This window comes from Hyperolius riggenbachi, chromosome 3, assembly GCF_040937935.1.
Source record: "Hyperolius riggenbachi isolate aHypRig1 chromosome 3, aHypRig1.pri, whole genome shotgun sequence".
In the NCBI taxonomy this organism is placed as follows: Eukaryota; Metazoa; Chordata; class Amphibia; order Anura; family Hyperoliidae; genus Hyperolius; species Hyperolius riggenbachi.
The window spans coordinates 340,991,869-341,008,046 of NC_090648.1; positions in this window are offsets into that span (position 1 = coordinate 340,991,869).

Genomic DNA, 16,178 nt, shown 5'->3' on the forward strand with positions numbered 1-16,178 from the left:
CCAATAACTTTATTAGTTACTGTTATATAGATCAGAGTCAAGGCAGAAGCATCTAGCTCCCACTTGATTGCAAACGACTAACGGGAATCATCCCTAGTAACAGGCAGCATTCTCATTGGTCCACCATTCAGTGAACCAATACGATTACTGCCTGTTACTAGGGATAATCCCCATTGGCCTTTTGCAATTCAATGGGAGCATGATGCTTCTGATCGGACGCCAGTCTATGTACTGGCACTTCTCCAACGCAGTTTAGCAGAGCAACAGTGTCAAAAGTGGCACGTGAACCCATTGGTGGTGGGGACCCAAACGGTGGCATCAACAATAGAACAGATGCACAATGGTGAGTAGTTGGAATATGTCGATGGACACGTGTTGGGGCATAGCATATCTGCTCAGGATATGCTGTGAACTTTCACATTACATACTTGCATTCCAGAATAATTCTTCCTGTCAGCTCTCTGTCCATACAATTCTAGTGACATCCCCCCTCCCCCTTGTTTCTGTTCTGCTATTTCTGTTCTTCCTAGGTCTCTCCCCCCTCCCCCTTCTATTTTCCTTTCCCCTCTCTTTTCTTTTCCTCCCCCCTTCCCCCCTTTTGGTTGGGAGTTGTTATGACTGTAATAATAAAAGTTGGCCCTAACAGCATTGTGTTTCTTAATGTTTTTTAATATATTTTTTGTATATGGATATATTTAAACAATTGTGCAATACATTGGAGCTTACTCTCCTTCCACCTGGGGTATTTCCCTTTAAGAATTCTAATTCACCTGTGCAGGTGTTGTGGATAGGGGGCGTGGTCTCTGGGTATTTAAGACTGCTTGAAGCATGTTATAATAGCTATTACTATGGACCCGGTAGGGTCAGAAACGCATCAGCTTGCATGCTGATCCATTTTTTGGTATTTCTATGATAATTCATTAAAAAGGATTTGGTTTTATTCCATGGAAGGCGTGTGGAGGACTTTTTTTGGAACAATTCTATTGACATATTCACATCTCTGCATGCTAAAAGAATGCATTATTGCAACTCGCTACTTGCAGGCTTTGAATTGAAGTGTATGTTATTATGTGGGCAGTGTCCATTGCAGTTCACACACACGATAACAAATACATTATACAATGCTCACAATGTAAATCCAGCCTTAAACTCTGCAAATAAGGGTTGACTAGGTATATGGTTGATACTGTCTTCATTTTGATCATTATCTATTCCACTCAGAAAAAAATTAAAGTGGAACTAAACTCAGAACTTCCTCTCTGCTCTAAAATATTAGCCACAACGTGATAACATTTAGGGAAATAAATATTTATTATAATTTATGGAAAGCCTAAAAAAAAACTGAAGTTTTAACTTGGTTTCACTTTGCAGTAGTGAGGGTCATGTCTAGGAGAACTCATTGAGAAGCATGTGATCAGTTTGGCCAGGTGATAGATATGGAACTCTCTGATTTGCTAGTCATGATCACATCAAACCAGAGCTTTATACATCTATATATACAGCTGATAAAACAAATCACATGCTTCTCCATGAGTTCTCCTAGACATGATCATTACAAGACAACACAACCCAACATCAGTGTAGGCTTGGTTCCCAGCTTACAAGTGGTACAATGCGCTGACAGGTGCATTTGCAACCCCGTATCAGGTGAGACCTGTTCCATCACAGCCAAACCTCCATACATTCTATGATAAGAACACTCCACATTTTGTTGTTTGTATCTTCTAGTATATTGAACAAAGGAACCCATAGACCATATGCTAGTTACCAGTCTACTCCGGGTCAGCGCCGTTGCTGTGAAAATACCGGCATTTACATGAGGATACTCTGGCTGAACAAGAGAGTTGACGGGATGGAAAAGACAGCGAGTGTAAACTGGAGTAGGTGCGTTATGCTGTGGCTTTTTTTAAACAGGTCATAATAAACAGTCCATAGACTGTGCATTTGTAAAGCACTAAACAGAACACACAAAAAAGTACTGATTATAAGGATGATAAAAAAAACAAAACACTGTTTGAGCTGACAAGCCTTTTTTGATTTGGCTAATAAATTGCAAACTGTAATGGGAAGCAATTTTTTTGTAACATTAAATTACAAATGTAATTACCTGTTTTTCGGACTATAAGACACTCCTGACCATAAGACGCACCTAGGTTTTGAGAAAAAAAAACAGGGGAAAAAAAATATACTACAAAACCTGGTGCATAGATGGTGACGAGCCATCTTGTGGATTATGCCCCCCCCCCCCCCCTTGTACCTCCCTCTGTCCTCCTTGTGTCTTCCTTGTACCTCATGTCCCCATGAACCTCTTGTGTCTCCGTGTCCGCCTCTGTCCTCCTTGTGTCCTCCTCTATGCCCCTTTGTGTCCCTCTTCTGTCTTCCTCTATGCCCCTTTGTGTCCCCATGTGTCCTCTGTGTGTTCCCTGTGTCCTCCTCTGCATGGGTACAGGGAGTCCTCGGCTTGTTGGAGGTTTGTAATGGCAGGCGTTCACAAGTCAGGAATGCCCTGAATTTGGACTATAAGATTCAGTAACTTTTTCCCCCACTTTTGGGGGAGAAAAAGTAAGTCTTATAGTCCAAAAAAAACAGTATGTAACATTAACATAGGACAGAAGGAAAACATAGAGAAATGCACCCTGTATGTATTCTGAGAGTTTAGTCTGTCTAATTACCCCTCATCTGTGTCTAATCACAACTGTAATTTAATTTCTCAGCTGTGTTAGCTCGGGACTCTGGTGCCTCAACAGAGCAGCTAATTAGTAAATACAGGATGTTAACCCTATGTCTGCTTCCATGAAAGCAGGAAGTAGACACACTGCAGTATTTGTATCAGCTGTGAGAAAGAAATGTTTTTTTCTTTAAATGCTAGGATGCTGTTGCTTATCTCTTAGAGCAGAGGGGAAGTTCTGAGTTCAGGTCTGCTTTAATAAAGCATGGTGTCACTTTAAACCCAAACTATGAAGCCTATATTCTGTGTTTGTGCAATTTAGGTCCCAGTGTTTTACTCAATAAAATGGAAATTTCTTTCGGGGAAAAAGGAACCTTTCCCTCAATAAAAAAATCATATATGTTATCTAGTGAGTTAGAAACTACTGATACATGTGATTGCTACAAGGATGTAAATGTTAAAGAGTCAAGGTGCATGACATGCTGTGGTACTTTATGCAGAAAATGACAGTGTAAGTACCTTTTGATGACAATTTAAGTTTATAACCAGTCATTAGTTCTTTACAACATAACTAAATGTGTAACGGCTTCCCTCTGAAACAACACCAATAAATGAGACAATGTTGCTGTGTACAGAGCATATACAGGCTTTAGCACAGCCAGTATCAGTAGCGTCCATTGCATTACAGCACCTATACACTTGTGGGGCTGGAAATTAATCATTAACAAGATAAGTAGATCAGAATTCATCACTTTACTATGATTCTCATAAAGATGAAAAAAAAAAGTTCATGAAAATACAACTTCATTTTCTGCTGAAAAAAAAAAATTACATTTAAGTAAATGAGCGAAACATAATGTCCTCCAAAAAGGACCCCTGTCGTTTTTGCCCAAACTGCCCGTCACACAAACCATTCATCATGTTTAAGAGTTCCTATGAAAGAAAAAAAGTGAAATACTTACTTCAGTAGAGAGAAACCATTGGATAGTCCAGAACAGGGTCGGATTTACAACTCAGGAGTCTCTAGGCACAGTCAGCCTCTAGTCATTGTCCTAGCTTGATGAGGTCATCATGCGCGGATAATACTGAAAAACACTATAATGCAGAGCCTCCCTGTAACAATTGTGGAATTCTCTCCGTGGTCAGCGCACAGGACGCGCGCTGACACTGCGGAAATCCTCCACAAGCGTATAATTTGAGAGAACCCAGCAAAAGGTGCAACGCACCTGTAGAGGGAAATTCCTGTCGGCAGATGGAGCTGTGGAGTACAGAGGAACAGATGCCACAGACGCCAGATAGGAATTGTATGAAGGGAAGAAACGCCGGGCAAGATAGCCCTTAAAGAGAGAGAGTAAAGCGACAGAGTGTATGTGTGTCCACCAATCTAGTCGCCACCCAGCGACGATGAACACACAACCATGAAGATCAGGTGAGAAGGCAATCGCAAGAGATGGCGATTGCTAACAGTGACACAAGACAGAATAAGCACAGAGGAGGAATGTATGTGTGTGCACCAATCTAGTCGCCAACCTGCGACGGTGAACACACAACAGAGGAAACCAAGTGAGAACGCAATCGCAAGAGAAGCGATTACGAATGAGAATGAGCACAGGGACAGAATGTATATGTGTGCACCAATCTAGTCGCCACCCTGCAACGGTGCACACACAACAGTAGAAACAAAGTAGGAACGCAATCGCGAGAGAGGCGATTGCCAGAGGTGACACAAGACTTAAGCAAGACAGGGCACGAGAGTAGCAAAGGCACAGCAAATCATACAATGAGAATATAAGGAAAATAACAAACGCTAACTAAACGCGAACACCGCACTCATTCGCAACAGCGAACGCGTTTACTGCGCGATCTCCGCACGTTAAGCGCAACAGAGACAAGAACGCCTAACTAACCACCGCCACAGAAACACGAAACAGAGAACACGAGCGCTTTCTTAACGGTTACCTCACCGAGCCTACAGCAAGCGTTCCTATCAATATATATATACAGTCAGCACAGGTCTATAGTAATACAGCTTTCGTCATTTTCTGGTATACACGATCTTCAAACAAAAAGGTAAAGAAGCAAGGCTTACCAGATTCCAACAACCCACATTATAAGGTTGTAAACGAGTTTGATAGATGGTCCGCAGAACTTTCAAATGTTGTCGTTTCACCAGCGATGTTGCACACCACAAATTCCTCTGGAATATAGTAGAAATCCTGAGATCGCAGAGACTCACCAAAGAGGAGTCCAGTAGGATAGTGACATGAAAGAGATGTACGGCACATCTAAGTGTAAACCGTCTTTATTACATAACAAGTAAAACAATTTAAAAACAAGGATAAAAGAAACTCACATACGGAGCCCGTGCACTGGGAACCCCGAAAAAGTAGCGTGTATAAAATGGTCAATAGAAGACCTCAAATAAAATGGTGCCACCTGTCGCCTTCCCGACCAGTTTCGCAATCTTGCGTCCTCCCCTGATGATGCAAGATTGCGAAACCGGTAATTTTCGCATAATTTTCGCATTACAGTGAGTATGGCGAAATTACGTTTGCCTTGCATGCAACCCTTTGTAACCGTAGTTACATAAGGTAATTTTGCGATAGTTCATATTACTGTAAGCGTTCATTTTCGCGTAGTTTTCGCGTTACGGAATGCTGAGTTGTTTTTCGAGACAAGTTGTACTGTCTACATGTGCTATTTCGCATATAAAATTCGCCATGTAGTGATATTTCGCATCAAAATTCGCCATGCAGACGAAAACGCGAAAAAATAAGCTAAATTTCACGAAAATTAAGCGAACCCTTTGGCGAAAATTCGCGAGCAACCCTGCTAACAAGTAATTACGAAATTTGCGAAATTACGAAGAAATGCAAAATTACGTTATGGTTTAACGCAAAATTACGTTATGAACGAAACGCAAAATTACGCGTTGAAAATTACGCTTACGGTATTTTCAATTACGATTTTAATGGCAATTACGCTACCATAATTTCGCATCGTAATAGCAAATTTCACATGCGTAATTATAGTAACGCTCTGAATATCTACTATATTCCGGAGGAATTTGTGGTGTGCATTATTGCTGGTGAAACGACACCATTTGAAAGTTCTGCGGACCATCTATCAAACTCGTTTACAACCTTATAATGTGGGTTGTTGGAATCTGGTAAGCCTTGCTTCTTTACCTTTTTGTTTGAAGATCCTGTATACCAGAAAATGACGAAAGCTGTATTACTATAGACCTGCACTGACTTTATATATTCATTGCTTGTGTGGACTTTTGGACATTGTCCTTCTCGGCTGCGGTCGCCTTCTGCCTTGGCGCTGACACTTGTTGTTTATAAGCATTCGTATCAGACAAGACAGACAGACGGACGGGAAACAAGATAGGAAAGATCCACTGCTCTTTCCGCCAGAGCGAGTGCCATCCGGGTTCAGGGACAGGATCACAGATCAGAAGGATCCACAGCCGCTACCGCTAGGGGCTAGTGCAATCCAAGCAAGACAGGCAGATGAGATAGCCGGTAGCAAACGCTGCTCCAGCTATACTCCAAGAAAGCAGATCAGAAGGATCCACAGCCGTTACCGCTACAGGCTAGTGCAATCCAAGTAAGACAGATGAAACAGAAGGGGCTACCAGTAGCAACCGCTGCTCTGGTTAGCACCCACAGACAGACAGGACGATTTCCTATCGACCGCCGTTGGCGACAGGACAATCACAGCAGAGAGGCAACATAGACAAAACAGATAAGCAGGCTAACTGCACTAGAGGAGCTGCCTAGTGCAGTCCCCAGAATTACTCTAAGATAACTATAAGAATCCAACAGGGAAGGCTGACACTCCAGGAGTGTATTTAACAAACCGTTATGACCAGCAAAGCCTTCTGGGAGCAGAAGGCTTTTATACTGCCAGCCCTCAAAGGAGACAGCTGGGCAATTTGCATGTATGCAAATCCCTCAGCAAAGCAACTCTGAAAGTTGCAAGATGAAGCCAGGTCTCTCTTCCAGAGACCTGCATCTCTCAGACATAAGGAATGGTCAAACAGCTGTCTGCCTGTGCAGCCAGCTGAGCGGATCATTACACTCCCCTAGCAGGATGAAAGTGGAGGGTGATTGCCAATGCCTACATTCTCGCTGTGCACCATATACCTGCATCAGAGTGAGGGAGGGAGGGGAGGGGAGTGGAGTGGCGCCTCTGTATCGGGAGGGAGGAGGAGGGAGTCAATCAGGGAGGGGAGCCACCTCTCTCCACATAAGGAGCTCATAGGTATGAGCCTACAGTGCCCTTTTGGGTACCACCATTTATTTCAATGTTCTTGCTCAATGGCATGCTGCCTGCTATTTCACTCTTTAGTTTGTCGTTTCTTTTCTTTTGGTTTTTCACTTATTTTCTGTTCCTCACTTTTTCCGGCGTGTTATTAGTCCAGTTCCCCCTATGTCTGCCGAATGGCACCACTGTTTTGGATAATGAAGCCTATTGAATGCTTTATTATTAATTATACAAGGACAACTGTTAATATGAGTGGTGAAACGTACTTATGCTTTCCCTCTCTCTATGCTGATGTATTTGCATTTATTGTATGGCCCCTCCTCCTCCTGGACTTGTTCCACTTGCTTCTGAATGTACATGGCAGTGTATGAGAGCTCAGAGAAGTATTAAAAACGTTGCCTATCCACTCTTTTCTCTACCCCTGATGACTTCAGATAGCTTTATTTTAGGGCCATTGATGTGTTTATCTTAAAGAGAACCTGAAGTAAGAAGTATATGGAGGCTGCCGTATTTATTTCCTTTTAAACAATACCAGTTGCCTGCCAGCCCTGCTGGTCTATTTGGCTGTAGTAGTATCTGAATCCCAGCAAAAACAAGCATGCAGCAAATGTCAGATTTGACAAAAATGTCAAAAACACCTGATTTGCTGCATGCTTGTTCAGGCTAAAAATATTACAGGCAGAGGATCAGCAGGATAGTCATGCAACTGGTATTGATTAAAAGGAATAAATATGGCAGCCCCCATGTACCTATCACTTCAGCGGTCATTTAAAGGAAAACATAATTTAGTTTCATATAGTAGAGAAGGGTGTGAAAACCTCTTTGAAACCTCTTTGAAACCTCTTTGTCTTGGGAGAATTTACCTTATTTTCTTTCCAACAGTGATAAAGACAGCACAGAGACTGCAACAATTAAGTATTGTATATGAAGGACCCAGGGACAAAAAGTTAGGAGAAATCTTCCCCTTGAGCATATACCGGTAAACAGCATTAATAATCCTCTAAAAATATCCTGTCCCTTTTTCATGTAATCTAAAACAACATGTTTTCCTGAAGTTAACCTTTAGTACAAAGAAAGACTGTTGCACTTCCTGAGTCCTTCATTCTAAAAACTAAGTAAGTCTCACCGCAAACATCTATTTTCATAGGTAAACTAAGACTGCCACTGATTTCGATAGAAGGATAAATGAGTTCAAAGGCCAATTTATAATTTCACTCAAGCTGTTTGAACTCTCTGTAATAGAGCTACAACTAAAAGAAATATGGATCGGCTCCATCTAATGGTGAAACGTGCTATTCTTTCTTAGGCTGGGAAGCATGCTGTTTTGATAGTGTGAGAATTTCCCAACGTTTCGAAAGCATTTAAACCGACACGCCATGTTAATCAATGGGCTAGGCTACATTTAAATGCTTTTATCGCATGCTGTAAAAAAAAATTCTGGACACCATGTGCATTTTACTTTCAATCACATAGCACCTTAAAAAAACTGTGGATTTTCATGGTAGTTAAATGCGCATAGTGTGCGTATGGCAAAAAAAATTAGCATTTTCACAACTCTCATGTCTGCTCACAGCCTTACTTGATAATAATAATAAAAAGGACCTTGCATGGCCTAGGAATTTATAGTGATGCATTATTATTGTCTCTCATACTTGAAGCTTAAAGCAAACATGAACTGAAAAGTAAACATTTCTGAGAGGAACTGACAGCGAGGTAAGTATACAATGTTCATTTACAAGTACATGATGTTTTTATTTTAAATCATTTTACTCGATTCAGGTACCCTTTAAAGAGCAAATTCAGTGTAAATTTTACATTTTTTGGTCCTCTTCTACTATAAAGTTATAACTACCTGCCGGGTCTTTTTATTCCAAATCCCTCTCTGAGTCTTGTGTCCACCAGCTTCCAGTGCGTAGAGTTGTCCCCCTGCAGAAAAAGGCCTCAACATTTTCTCTTTCTTGAGTAGAGAAAGTGCCATGGCACTTTTCTGCAGTTAGGAGGGGCTATATGCCAGAACCTGTCAGACAGGAGCTCAGGGAGGAATTTGGAGGAGTAGGGGCGTTGCTAGCCCAAAAGATCAGTGGCACATGCCCCGGATCTATTCTGTAGTGCCCCAGATGTTCCCCAGGCAGAGTAGATCCACCACAGCACCCAGCATGCCCCACAGAGGCACTGCAGCATACAACATGGCACTACACAGCACCTAATATGGCACCACAGCACCCAGCCTGACATTACAGCATCCAGCAAGCCCCATAGCGGCACCATCGCACCCAACATGGCACACAGCAATGGGGGGTATGCTAGGTGATATGGTGCCTCTACGTGGGCATATTGGGTGCTGTGATGCCATGTTAGGTGCAGTGATGTTGGAAGAGGTGTGGCCTGTGTGGCCACTTATCCTTCCTCCTGCTTTGCTGTGTTGAAAGGGGGGGGGGAGGTGTCATGTGCCACTACTCACCCTTATTTCTGCTGTGTTGGGTAGAAGAGGTGTGGCCTGTGTTACCACTCATACTTCTGCCTGTTGTGCAATGTAGGAAGGGGCCAAAGAGATGTGGCCTGTGTGTCCACTTATCCTTCCTCCTTCTTTGCTGTGTTGAGAGGGGGGGTGTCATGTGCCACTACTCACCCTTATTTCTGCTGTATTGTGTAGAAGAGGTGTGTCCTGGGTTACCACTCATACTTCTGCCTGTTGTGAAAAGTAGAAAGGGCCATGGCATGGCCTATCACATGGCATGGCCTTGATGACTGTTACTCACTCTCCCTCTTAAACATAAAGGGGTGCGTGGCCCAGACAACTACTACATCTCCAGAGCAATCACTGGTAGAGGTGAGCAATGGGATGCTAACAGGGCCGGCCCTAGACTTTTTGCCGCCTGAGGCAAATTTTTTAAAAAATTGCCGCCGTCGCCCCCCCCCCCCCTGGGTCCCCCGCCGCTGAGCTGGAGGGGTAGCTGGCAGGACGGGGGTATTGGGCCAGCGGCGGGGAGGGGGGTCGGACCCCCCCCTCCCTCGCCTGGGTCCCCCGTCCTCCGCTCCCCTCCAGCCTTAAATAGAAGCAGCCGCTATGTGTAAGAGGAACGGGCGGGGAGGACACTCACCTCTTCCCAGCGTGCGCTCCACTGACGTCACTTCCTGCAGCGTTGCAGGAAGTGACGTCAGTGGAGCGCACGCTGGATCGAGGAAGAGGTGAGTCCTCCCCGCCCGTTCCTCTTACACATAGCGGCTGCTTCTATTTAAGGCTGGAGGGGAGCGGAGGACGGGGGACCCAGGCGACGGAGGGGGGGGTCCGACCCCCCTCCCCGCCGCTGGCCCAATACCCCCGTCCTGCCAGCTACCCCTCCAGCTCGGCGGCCGGCTCCCCGCACCCACGGACGGGCGGGTGCCGCCCCTGGAAATTTGCCGCCTGAGGCAAAAGTTTCACCCCGCCTCATGAGCGGGCCGGCCCTGGATGCTAATTTTTCCAACTTACATGCAAATTGCATCCAAATTATATACAGCTTGGAAATGTGTCAATCAAGTGCATTTTCTGCCAATTTGGATTAGCCCAATGGCACACTACATACAGTCTGAATTAGGTTTTCATGTAAGGTAGACAAACTAACTTCTCACTAATTATCTCTAATCACAGGCTTTCAAGTAAAAAAATGATGTAGCATTTTTTTTTAACACAACTCTGTGGGGGTTAAAGCAGCTTTGTGGGGCTTATAAATATCAGCAGTTGTTCTTAATTGTACATGAAATTTTTCTTCAGAGTAACCAAAAAGCTCGAGGTGACCCAAACCACTAGGAATGTATAGGGGGATAAAAGAGACTGAAAAGCCCTCCCACTAAAAAGCAATGCTTGGTGTGATTTGCCTTCTTAAAACAGAATTAAATTTGCAATAAATCAGCTATAAGTGAACATTTGTGGTTACCCACAATGCACCACTACTGAATATGCAAATTATCTCTTTTCCCCCCTGTAAGCTAAGCTCGCATCCAGAACCGCTGGTGTATACTATGCCTATAGCTTTAAATTTTACACAGCCACATCAAACCCACATGTAGACAGCCTGTTTCGGACTTTTGGCCCTCATCAGTACATGGCAGGCAGGGCCGGCCTTAGGTTTCACAGCGCCCTGAGCAGAACCAGATTTTGGTGCCCCCCCCCAAATTCATCCTCTTCGCGTCTGAGCGCACCACACACATACACTAATGGGGGGGGGGGGGGGGATCTGCTGCCTAAATACACTAAAAGGGGATCTGCGACTGTAAGACTAGTAGCCTAAGCCTATATACACTAAAGGGGGGATCTGCCTACAGTAAAGGTTAGATAGGTAGCTGCCCCCAGTATAGATTAGATAGGTAGCTGCCCCCCCCCAGTATAGGTTAGATAGGTAGCTGCCCCCAGTATAGCTTAGATAGGTAGCTGCTGCCCCCAGTATAGATTAGATAGGTAGCTGCTGCCCCCAGTATAGATTAGATAGGTAGCTGCTGCCCCCAGTATAGATTAGATAGGTAGCTGCTGCCCCAGTATAGATTAGATAGGTAGCTGCCCCCCCCAGTATAGATTAGATAGGTAGCTGCCCCCCCCCCCAGTATAGGTTAGATAGGTAGCTGCCCCCCCCCCCCCAGTATAGGTTAGATAGGTAGGTTCCCTCAGTATAGTATAGATAGGTAGCTGCCCCCAGTATAGGTTAGATAGGTAGCTGCCCCCAGTATAGGTTAGATAGGTAGCTGCCCCCAGTATAGGTTAGATAGGTAGCTGCCCCCAGTATAGATTAGATAAGTAGCTGCCCCCAGCATAGGTTAGATAGGTAGCTGCCCCCAGCATAGGTTAGATAGGTAGCTGCCCCCAGTATAGATTAGATAGGTAGGTGCCCCCAGTATAGGTTAGATAGGTAGCTGCCCCCAGTATAAGTTAGATAGGTAGCTGCCCCTCCAGTATAGGTTAGATAGGTAGGTGCCCCCAGTATAGGTTAGATAGGTAGGTGCCCCCAGTATAGATTAGATAGGTAGCTGCCCCCCCCCCCAGTATAGGTTAGATAGGTAGGTGCCCCCAGTATAGATTAGATAGGTAGCTGCCCCCCCCGTATAGGTTAGATAGGTAGCTGCCCCCCCCAGTATAGGTTAGATAGGTAGGTGCCCCCAGTATAGATTAGATAGGTAGCTGCCTGCCCCCCAGTATAGATTAGATAGGTAGCTGCCCCCCCAGTACAGACTAGATAGGTAGGTGCCCCCAGTATAGATTAGGTAGGTAGGTAGGTGCTCCCCTCCCCTCATACTGGAGGGGGAGCCGCGGGGAGGGCAGCCCGACCTCTCCCTCCCTTCCTCTCCGGGCCACCCTCCGTGCTCCCCCCTCCGATGCTGCTGCAGACTGCAGAGAGAACAACTCACCTCCCTGGTTCCGATCGCCGGCGCCTCTCACGGTGTATCACTTGCCGCTGGTCTCCTCTTGTACATTGACACTAATACACAGTAAACTTCCTGTTAAGCAGGAAGTTTATTGTGCATCAGTGACAATGTACAAGAGGAGACCAGCGGCAAGTGAGAGGCGCCGGCGATCGGAACCAGGGAGGTGAGTTGTTCTCACTGCTGGCTGCAGTCTGCACTCTGCAGGGGGGAGCACGGAGAGCGCCCGGAGAGGAGGGAGGGAGAGGACGGGCTGCTCTCCCCGCGGCTCCCCCCTCCATCACGGTGGCCGCACGGGGGGGGGGGGGGGGGCGGAGCGAGACGGACACAGCCAGCTACATGCGGCCAGGCGGCAGGAGCGCCCCCTGGAAGCCGGCGCCCTGAGCGATCGCACAGGTCGCTCAGGTCAAAGGCCGGCCCTGATGGCAGGGATTGATATGGCTGTATGGGGATAGGGCTTGGACCAGTACAACAGAGTAACCAAGCAGCTTGGGTTGACCCAAACCACTAGGAATGTATATGGGGATAAAATTGTTCTTGCAATTGTTATGGCTTGGAAAGGTTGTGTGATATTTGTAGAGGGCAGAGAGGTGTCATGGTCATGGGTTGCCCCCATGTTTGAGATGATTCATGTGGCAGGGTGCGCAACTCAGGTTATACATATGAAAGGCCATGCACACAGGACATTTTAGGGAGTTAATGACCAAATACAGTTTAAGGTCTAAAGGTAGCCATACATCTACCGATGATGGGCAGATTCATCCAAGAGGCAATTCTCTCTCTAATCGAATCTGATTAGAGAAAGAATTGTCGGCTGCCCATACACTGCAGGCCGATTCCCCATCAATCCCATGCTGAAATTGATCCGGAATCGGCCTTGTGCGCCCCATCTGCCACCCCTATTGTGTGCCTCACATTCCCTGTGCCCAGTGCCCAGTGTTATATACATTACCTGTCCGCTGCTTGTCCTGTGCTGGCCCCGGGCGCACTCCTCACTCCATACACAAGCAACTCTATACACAAGCACAGTGCCCAAATGCTACCTTTCTGCATCCCAGGAGGTTTATGCTTCCAAATCCAAACATTGAAGTATTGAGAATTGTAGTATCGCACCTGTACGCAGTAAGTGCAAGCTAGGGCTGTTGGTGTACTATTGTACTGTAAAGACTAGAAGAGAGTGCCAAGTCTGAGAATGGCAACCTGCAGCTCTGCAAGTCTGATCTGCTGGAAGTGGGCCCCCTCACCAGGGATTTCAAACTTCTCTAGGACAGACTTCTACAAGCTACAAGCTGCAATTTCCTCATAGATTACAGTCTCCAAAACCTAGACCCCGCAACCAACATTCTGAACAGTATGATGTTTGGACAGAAGGCTCTCTCTACTCAGCAGGCATGGTCGGAAGAGCCAATTTCCGATTCCGCGGTAATTCCGCATACCGCCACTACCGAAATTCCGCTACCGTTTCATTCTGACGGAATTCCTGAGCTGTTCCGCGGAATTCCGAGGTATACGGAATTCCGTCGGAAAATTTTTAAACTCTCTCTCTTCCTCTTCATCCATCCATCATCCAGTAGGGAATTGCAGATTTTCAAAACAGCTTATATACTATAGCTGGGATTTGAACCCAGGATGCAGTGTGTAGTAGCTAGTAGGTATCTATCTTAACCTCTAGACCATGAGCCACACTACATAGTAAAGCTGTCCTAGCATAAATCATACTACCATTATTATCAATTCAATAGAAAAAGTAGCATGATTAAGGATTTGTACTTTTTGAAAAGCATGCTTATATACCATAGCTGGGATTTGAACCCAGGATGCAGTGTGTAGTAGCTAGTAGGTATCTGTCTTAACCTCTAGGCCATGAACCACACTACATGGTAAACCTGTCCTAGCATAAACCATACTACCATTATGATCAATTCAATAGAAAAAGTAGCATGATTAAGGATTGGTACTTTTTGAAAAGCATGCTTATATACCATAGCTGGGATTTGAACCCAGGATGCAGTGTGTAGTAGGTAGCTGTCTTAACCTCTAGACCATGAACCACACTACATGGTAAAGCTGTCCTAGCATAAACCATACTACCATTATGATCAATTCAATAGAAAAAGTAGCATGATTAAGGATTGGTACTTTTTGAAAAGCATGCTTATATACCATAGCTGGGATTTGAACTTAGGATGCAGTGTGTAGTAGGTAGCTGTCTTAACCTCTAGACCATGAACCACACTACATGGTAAAGCTGTCCTAGCATAAACCATACTACCATTATGATCAATTCAATAGAAAAATTAGCATGATTAAGGATTTGTACTTTTTGAAAAGCATGCTTATATACCATAGCATATCTATTGAATTGATCATAATGGTAGTATGGTACATGCTAGGCCAGCTTTAGCATGTAGAGGTGGGACAAGGTCCTTCAGCACCCAAGGCTGAGACAGCAAAGTGCGCCCCCCCCCATCCCTTCACCCCAGCCATCACACACTGATTGCTATTACACTAAGAGGTGCCCCAGGGCCCCCAACCCCCCCAACACCTTAATCGCTACTTATCTTGCTTGCAGTCGCTGCCATGTATCACCTTTTCTTATTTCTTTCTGCTTCAAACACAATTGGGAATGACAGCTGAATGAATTGTGCACCCCCTCCTACACTGCGCCCTGAGGCTGGAGCCTCTCCAGCCTCTGCCTCGGCCCGGCCCTGAGTGTGGTTGATGGTCTAGGGGGTAAGACAGATACCTACTACCATGTAGTGTGGTTCATGGTCTAGAGGGAAAGACAGATACCTACTACACACTGTGTCCTGGGTTCAAATCCCAGCTATGGTATATATGCATGCTTTTCAAAAAGTACCAATCCTTAATCATGCTACTTTTTCTATTGAATTGATCATAATGGTAGTATGGTTTATGCTAGGCCAGCTTTACTATGTAGTGTGGTTCATGGTCTAGAGGTTAAGACAGATACCTACTAGCTACTACACACTGCATCCTGGGTTCAAATCCCAGCTATGGTATATAAGCATGCTTTTCAAAAAGTACCAATCCTTAATCATGCTACTTTTTCTATTGAATTGATCATAATGGTAGTATGGTTTATGCTAGGACAGCTTGACCATGTTGTGTGGCTCATGGTCTAGAGGTTAAGACAGGTACCTACTAGCTACTACACACTGCATCCTGGGTTCAAATCCCAGCTATGGTATATAAGCTGTTTTGAAAATCTGCAATTCCCTACTGGATGATATAAGAGGATGGATGGATGGATGGATGGATGGATGGAAAGGGGGGGGAGGGAGAGATATATATATATAACTCAGCATCAACTTGGAATGATTTGCACCTCATTGGCTATCCCTACTGAACACCGCTACTCACATAAAATGTAGGTATCTACAGGATTCTGTAGAATGTTACTCTATTGGGCCTATTTATAAAACTTAGTTTTGTTGTTTGAATTTGGATTTTGCTGTTTGGAACCTGAGCACTCACATTCAGCACTATTTCAGCACTGAACAAGCAGGAAAGGGTGTGTTTTATTTGAAGAGGAACTTTAGCCCAGGATTGAACTTCATCCCAATCAGTAGCTGATACCCCCTTTCCCACAAGAAACCTTTAACTTTTCTCAAATAGATCATCAGGGGGGTCTGTATGGCTGATATGTGATGAAACCCCTCCCACAGTGTGATGTCATAACCATGGTCCTGACAGTTTACTGTTTGTGAACCTTATCGCATTAAGGGAAATAATGGCTTTTTCCAACTGCCAAGCAAGCAATATCTCCCTCTCAGAGCTGGGACAAGGTCCTCCAGCACCCAAGGCTGAGACACCAAAGTGT